This window comes from Branchiostoma belcheri, unplaced genomic scaffold (assembly GCF_001625305.1).
Source record: "Branchiostoma belcheri isolate BF01 breed outbred unplaced genomic scaffold, Haploidv18h27 scaffold441, whole genome shotgun sequence".
In the NCBI taxonomy this organism is placed as follows: domain Eukaryota; kingdom Metazoa; phylum Chordata; class Leptocardii; order Amphioxiformes; family Branchiostomatidae; genus Branchiostoma; species Branchiostoma belcheri.
In genome coordinates this window covers 22,030-30,490 of record NW_017804067.1, presented here as the reverse complement: position 1 = coordinate 30,490, position 8,461 = coordinate 22,030, and the positions used below count along the sequence as shown (strand labels likewise).

The 8,461-nt window shown below is 43.4% G+C and overlaps 1 pseudogene; it reads right to left on the bottom strand.

The window, feature by feature from the left end:
• Window positions 1–1,186, bottom strand: LOC109478618 (annotated as a pseudogene).
• Between the last annotated feature and the right edge of the window lie 7,275 nt (window positions 1,187–8,461).

The window sequence follows — 8,461 nt, the reverse complement described above, 5'->3', positions numbered from 1 at the left end:
CATCCCAGCCACCTTCTGCTGACGTCAGAGCTACGACATCCCAGCCACCTACTGCTGACGTCAGAGCTACGACATCCCAGTCACCTTCTGCTCAACATTTTTACAGTCATACTCATAGACTGAAGTCAATCTCTATACATACATCAGGGCTCGAAATTTAAAGTCCTGACTTAAGGATACCAAAAAAAGTCCCACCGAATTTCCTGCCTACTTTGCAATTATTGTGCGCCTGGGAGTGAACGTAAGCAAAATAAAGTTTAAGTCATACAATACTTCCCAAAAAAGGTTGGGACAATTATAAATTTATTTTTGGGACAGTGCCGGGACAAAAGGAAGAAAAGTTAATTTCGAGGCCTGATACATGTGCACAAACAGTAAAGCACAACAAATCTGTAACAAGAAAACAAATCAAGATCAAAATACAGTACATTATTTAGCTTTTTACAGATTGGTACAACAGTTGACAGATTTACATGTGCCTCCAATCATAACTACACTATTATCAATCAATCTCAGACATATATGGCCTGCACTGGCCATTCTCGTAGGTGCATGGTGCACAACAGCCTTCTTTCTTTGAAGGTTCATGACATACAAGTCACAACTTGGCTCTGGTGGATGGAGACCAGACTTATCGTGATGATAACCACCATACAAAACAAAACGATCATCACATAGAGCAGAGGCAGATGAACTTGACACATAAGAATCTCGCACCCCCTCCATATGAATCTCTGTCAGAGTGTACTGGCTAGCATCAGAGATCTTAAGGCACACTACATCTGAAACTGACAAACTGGCGCTCGGATGACCACTGTACGTGATTCCACCTACAATCACCATGGTAGATGACGCAGGTACCCATGTGGAAGAGTGGTACGCTCTTGGGACCAGTGGTGGTAAAGGCAGTTTGTTCCAGCTAGCGCAGTGTGGTCATGTCGAGGAGATAGAAGTACCCATCTTTGCAGCTTTGCGCACATGTCCCGAGTCTCGCGTGTCTGCTGGCCAGTTCCAGCCCGCCAAACAGAATAGCCTGCAAGCTGCTGATGGCCACAAGGGTGTGGAGAGTTCTCGGAGATGGGACACCGTCCTGCTTGTCCCCTGGAAGGATGGAGACCTTGGCTGTGGTGGTCTTCGGTGTGATGGTGATGTCAACCTGCAAACAGCAATAATATAATAAAAATAATTACAATAGCATCACTATGTGGTTCCAAGGTAAGGTATCAGTAATATTTTTGCTATACTGATTATTTCTGATCTCATAGCATTGACTTTCAAATTATTTAGTACAGCAGTTTATGATGGTGGAGATTAAATTGATGGAGATTTATGGACAAGGGGGGGGGGGGCAGACCGCTGTGCAGCCACTTGCTATGTGGGGCATGGCTTTCACCTCCTATAATTAATTATAATAAAAATATGTCATCAATCATCTGTCACTTCCTAACATTATCCATAAAGATGACAAAAAAATGACCATAAAAATATGGTCATTTTTTATGAATTATTTCACAAGCTATGTACATAATTCAGTTCAAAATGATGGAAATTTTGTAAGGTATAAATAATAACTTATCTTCATGTCTGACAAGCTAATCCCCTCCCACATCAATCGGCAGTGTTGACATAGCTCCAGATCCATTGTCGAAAACAAAACAGAGAAACCGCTGGACGGTAGGAGAAGGGTCGACTCGAAGAGGGACACGGTCACACACAGTAAACTCTGTGCCTAGAGCACTGTCAGACTTCTTACGGCTGCTCCGAGAGCTGTCCGTGACGAGAGACGAGAAAATCGGACCCGACGACATGTTTTAGCAAGTTAAAATTCCCCGGCAATGTGCGTTTGTTTAGATCTCGCGCTGATATTCTCGCGAGAATATGTGCGAGAAGTCTAAAATTTCCCATGAAACATTGCGCGTCGCGCGAAAATTCAAGATGGCGACCAGACACTGCTGGGTATAGCGTAAGTATCATAGTNAGTTTTTAATGGATTTACCGCCGATCAGTGGAAGAATTGGACTTTTTGCTTAAGATAGTTGCTATTATGATGGTGTGACGTTGTATGTCGTCTGTTGTACGCTCAAGTTATGATAAGTGAAAGATTTGTACGAAGCAGACTGTCATCTTCAGGCTTTTTTTGAATACGTTTGAGGAACTGTGTTGAGCAACAGCATTGCACACCAAACATGCACCTGTATCTAAAGGATTGTATTGTTGACTGTGGACCCATCTATCCGTTTGGGTGCTTCTCATTCGAACGGTATAATGGGTTTGTTAGGAAAATATCACCATTATACTAGTATCTTAGAGGTGCAGATAATTAGGCGGTCCCAGCAAAGAAAATAACTAAGTATGGTCGACTGGCCAAAAGGCTATGGAGAAGGATTCAAAAATCCTTTAAGGAGCAAGAAAACTTTCTTTGTATCAGGTGAGCAAAACGAGCCCTTCTGGTCAGGTCGACTTGTGTTAAACAGCGACTCCACTGTTTGATTTTAAACATCCTTGGTCAGACCGTTCGTAGTTTGCTGTATAGTATGTAGGATACGATATTTCCAATGACTGATGTTGTACAGATTGATCTCTTTGTCATGTCATGCTAACTAAAATGCTGTGTTGTGTCGACTTACGCTACATACTTTTTTTTGCTTTAAATTTCACAGAGCTATCAAAAGCCTTGCAAAAAACCTCGAGAATCTTACTGAGACATTGGAGGAAGGTCTACAGCAGACAACTTAACTCCCACCAGGACTTTCTGTATATATTCTTGTTATTAATTTTGAGAGATGAATACACACATAATTGCATGTCAATGATTAAGTTAGATTGTAGTTGAAAAACAGGACAGGGAGAAGTCCAGAAAGACGGTGAAGCTACTGAGGGAGGCGAGGGCATATGCAGCTAGGAGGGGACGGCGTTTGACCCCAACTCGAAATCGGCCCTCCTCGGGGCTTTGGCAGACGCAGCAGGGCTTTAGAGCACACCAACGTCCGTAAGTGGGCGTTCGCAGCAGCAGACCTCGATACGGCGGTGGAGTCTGACCCGGCGGATTACCAAGTTCTCGTGGTTAGCTCCGTAGGAGAAAATTATAGACAAAGAGAAAAGACCCAATCAAGAAGTCTTTGTGCGATCCTGCAGCAAGAATCAAATAACGGCGAGATAGGTACAGGGTTGTTTCTTACAGTCAATTTTGGTATGTGTTGTTTTTTGATATCTTAATTCTAAGGTGGTCTACCGCCAATTTGAAAATTTTAATCTTTGGATCTTTTGATACCTATACTTATTACCAGACAAGTGTGGACAATGTACATTGTACTTGAAGGCATACTAAAGCATGACAATGATCTGTTTTATTTTGTGCGTTTAGAGCCTGCAAGATTGGAACGGCAGAGAGGAAAGCCAAGAGTGCATCCCAGACCGCTGCACCAGTCACATCAATAATCAGGACTTTCCTGATTTTGTTGGATCCAACTCTCGATTTTGCTGAAGCCTAGTACAGGGAGGTGGTTGTTAATGTTAAGGATATTGTCTAAGTATGTAGTGTCATATGAAAGGGAAGAGGTCAGCTACGAACTTCCAATTGGGGAGGACTGGGTTAAGGTTTGGTTAAAATACTGTAAAGTAGAGAATAAAATAACGAATCCCCAATGGGTAGGACTGGGTTGAGGGTTGGACAAAAATATTGTAAAGTTGGCAATGAAAATATTGCCATGACAACTATTGAATGTTTATTTTATGTGGTTTTTATGTAAGAAAATTATAAATCCAATGAGGCTTCAATCATGAATCAAGGTCAGATTAACACAGATCACAGCATGCACCTGAGTATTAAAAATAAAATTGAAAAAGAAATTCTACGCAAACTCCAAGTACTCCAGACATGTAAGTCAAGCCCAGGGCCTCTAGATAACCCAATTACGAGCTCTGAAATCAATGATGCAATACACACTCTTAAAAACAAATAAAAAGCCAGTGGAGAGGATATGGTCATCAACGAGATGCTTAAAGCAGGAAAACGAATTTTATTGACCCCTGTATTAAGATTGTTCAACAATACATTTTCGAACGGAATTTTCCCAAAAACGTGGTCCAGAAGTTATATTTTTAAAAGCAGGGCGAAAAGATGACCCAAATAATTATCGCGGAATCGCCATTCCCTACCCAGTTCTTTGGTTGACGCCGAGAGCGTCAACAGCGCTGCGAGTCCTCCGAAACAGACAGCGCCACTTCTAAAAAAATCCTGGGTAGACCCCTGGAAATACAAATTCACCTCCATAGAAATGACTCTTGTCCTAATGCACATGAATGAAGAACGTAACTATACCACCACAGCATCCACATTACACACACGTCATTAGTACAAATACATGCAAATCCCCCTCCCCCCTCGGATAAACGGAAAGGAGCGTCTCGCCTCGTCTCTAGTTATAGCATCAACGAATGTGTCCCAATCAGGCGTACAGCACACAAGCCAACCTAAGATGTCGTCGAAAGGACAATATGTTGCGAAATATGTTATGAAATAGAGAAAAAACTTCCGGATGCGTCCATCTCTGGGCTTGGACTGAGCATACTGGTGACCTGCACTGAGGGATAGATGAGCCGACTCCCAAAATACATTCATTCTGTGAACTGTGCCCGACAGCAGCCCGCCATAAGCAGCCACCAGAGCGTCATGTCAACCCACACCCAGCAGACCACCGACACTGTCGACTTAAGCTCCGTCGCTTACACCGTGCCTACCGCCGTTTACACCATGCCTACCGGCGGTAACACCATGCCGAACCTGGACATGGACCTGCAGCTGACTGACGCTGATGATAGGAGCCTAGTTAACTTCCTGTTAGGGGAACTTGGAGAAAACCATGAGGCCCATCTGAATTTCCTGGCCACCAGCTTAGGTAAGTTGATGTTTGTTTTCTTTTTTCTTTTTTGCTGTTTCTTTGTCACACGTGGGAAACTTATCGCCGCATGCTATCGTTCTATCGTTACATGTCTATATTTTTCTTTGTTTTGTCCTCAGATCAGGAGACTATACAATCATTGGATGACTTCATGGCGTTCGACTTGGCCAGCATTGCAGCCGGCAACACAGGCGCCCTGGCTGATAGCTGTAAGTCGATATATGATAGTTGTCGCTTCTTAAGTCATATCACATCAGCTTGGTAGTAGTTGCTAGCGATACAATATTATGGTTGTGTTTTATCTCAGCCTGCGCTGGGCCCAGCCGCCTGTCCGAACCTCCACAAGACATGGAGCTTTCGGAATCTCAACAAGTAATGCAAACTCTGGCGCCAATTACGCTAGAGGCGTGGGACAGCACCGGTTTTGGAGGTACATGTGTCAGTGTTATTTCGTTTAAGTTGATGCGCCTTTGTGATCGTTTACACACAAAACTAGCTAAGCGCCCGTTAACCGTAGCCTGTTATTTCATTTATTTATTTATTTTGCTAGATGCCGACACAACACAGTGGGCTTGGTTTCTAGACGGCGCCAGCCAAACCGTCGAGGATGAGCCGATGTCCGACAGCCAGATGCAGAGCGACGTGGCCGCCCAGACCCAGACCAGGTCAGCTGGTCCTGACACGCCACTTGATCTCCGGCTGAAAAGACCCGCCGGTGCGACCTGGGCCACGCCGGGCCCCCCACCGACGAAGCGGGGCAAATTTGGCAAAAATTAGAATAAAGATGATAAACACCACCGGCAACAACGACGCCCTGCACCACGCACATCTGAGATTTGGAGACTGCAAAGGGTTATACGGGCCTTCGGTCCAGACAGGCAACAGCGGCTCTGTTTGGAGTGACAGTGGTGTATATATTATAAAGAAGACAATGAATTATGTATGTCTTGTCTTTCATTTAAATCTTTCCAAACCGTTATCCTGTTGGCCTTTTTACGTAATTTTTTCACAATAATACTCGGGACCCGCATACAGGCACTACGTCCATACAATATACAATTCACGCAGAATTGTCGCCTATGGACACGTGTTTATTTTTCAGTTTGTATTCCCGGGACCTACAAATACCCACTTTACCCGGTTGGGCACCCACAAGTGATTGCTGATAACTTCTACGACATCAAGTTTTACTTTTGCCGCGCAAAGTCCAAGATACTTCCACCGCGAGGTCTTTATCACCCCGTTATGCCATTCAGGGTAGGAGATTAAGTAATGTTTTCGTTATGTTACACTTGAGCCGTAAATCAGCAGAAGAAAGGTAACCATTCCGACGAGAAGAGAGCCCTCTTCGGAACATGGGTAACTTCAAAGATAAATAAGGCTGTAGAAAAGGAACATTTCAGGATCGTACAGATAAGTTGTTAAGGAAGTACGATACGTTTCTAAACTAAAACAGGAAAGCAGTGGTTGGCTGTACAGGGTGGCAGATAGCAAACTATTACCCACAGAGACGCTGGAGAAAGAAAAGGGATACATTCCCAGCTACAACGAAAAAATTCATTCCGTTAGACAGGAATAACAAAAAAAGAACGCGCTCGAGCCCTGGCGAACCTATGTTTAAATACGTTCGGGGGAAAAAGTTTCATTTGAACAAAGAAATAACCTATCACAACGCCTGCCGGAATATATGGAATCGTGGGAGCTAAGAATTAGAGGGTCAATTCTTAAACATTCCCATCAATAATGGTATTGTTTGTCAGAAAGACTTTATTCCTGACCCGCCCAACACTAATGTTTACATAGCGACATTTACTACTGCTGCTGACCGCCTTAAACTATATAATACGACTCATTGTACAGATTAGTTGAGACTGTTCTCTACTTTGACACAGACATTATGGATGTGACGGTACAAGGTAGAGTTGGGAAGTACCTATGTGAATTTACAAATAAAGTAGCCGAGCACGGTAGTTAAATTATAGAGTTTAGTAGTGGGGGACGGGAAAATTATAGCTTTGATGTGTGAATTTTCGGGAATTTACCCTCATCTACCAGTCTGAGAACTAATAAATAATAAATTTCAATGAATGAATCAAAATGTTAAGGATATTGTAATGAGCGTAGGACCAGAAAACATCGTTATTGTAACAGAACAGAACATTATAAGACAAGAAAGCCAAAAAGATTGTAAACAAGAGGGATGTAAAGGAGTATAGACTAGTGTTGTGAGGAATTAGCAACGAGATGTACCATATCGAGGAAAAGGGAACGAAAAGGGGCAAAAATAAACTACATGACCCGTTCGGCTACACATGTAAAGCAATAAAACTGAATTATTACCTCCTTTTAAATGTATATGTTATTTCAACAAAAGAATTGCTTATATGTCTTTTGTAAATAAACGCTATATATTATATACATATGAAACCAGAATTTTTGTTGCAGAAACAAAGATGGAAGCGAAGTATGGGAGTGCTGTTTACGGCCCCATGGGGCAAGATGCCCATGCACAGTAGTCCAACAGGGTCCAGACTCATTCGAGTGGCATTTGAGTCACCTCCACCTTGTACAGGTTAGGTGAGACTGTTCTTTACTTTGGCACAGACATTATCATTTTTGGATGTGACGGGTAGGGGTATACCTCACCAACTCCAGAGCGGGGGCCAAGCCGGATGTAGTAACATAACAACTGCGTTCATTGTAAGAGAAGTGATCAATCACTTCAAGGAGAGAGGGAGTCTGGTGTATGGATGCTTCTTGGATACTAAGAAGGCCTATGACACTGTCTGGCTGGAGGGATTACTATTTAAAATGTACGGGAGAGGGATAAATGGCAAACTATGGAGACTTCTCAAACACATGCACACAGGCTGTACGTACTCAGTCCTCTTAAACGGTGGTCTATCAAGAGAGTTCAACACAACAAGAGGAGTGAATCAAGGAGGGATTTTATCTCTGACTTGCTACTTACTAGCTACTGACGACGTGCATGAAGAACTACAAGCCCAGCCAGGTGGAGTGTGCATGGGAGGCATGTACTGCGCTTCCCCAGCATTAGCGGACGATATCTGTCTCCTAGCTAGCACAAGGATGGGCCTGCAGAAAATGATCGACACCATGACCCAGTATGGAAGAAAATGGCGCTTTGAGTTTGCCCCTGACAAGAGTAAATGTGTTGTATTTGGATCAACAAGTAGCATACAGCAGACGCCCAATGCATCCTACTGCTGGAGAATGGGCACAAGAACAATACCAGAAACAAGTGTGGTGACTCATGTCGGAGTACAACATGCAGCCAAACTTTCATCAATGGAAACCATTGAGCAAGCCTGCAGAAAGGGAAAGGGAAGGATTAGTGCAATTCTGGCTACAGGCAGTGAAGGACAGCAACCTAATCCTTAATCTCTATACAACACACTAGTGATACCAAGCATGTTACACGGAAGCGAGTTTTGGAGCCCGTCAAACAGTGATCTCTTGAAACTAGAGAGAGTACATAGAAGTGGAGTTAAGCGCATGCACGGCATGCACTTCCAGACAGAGACAACGGCAGGCCTTGG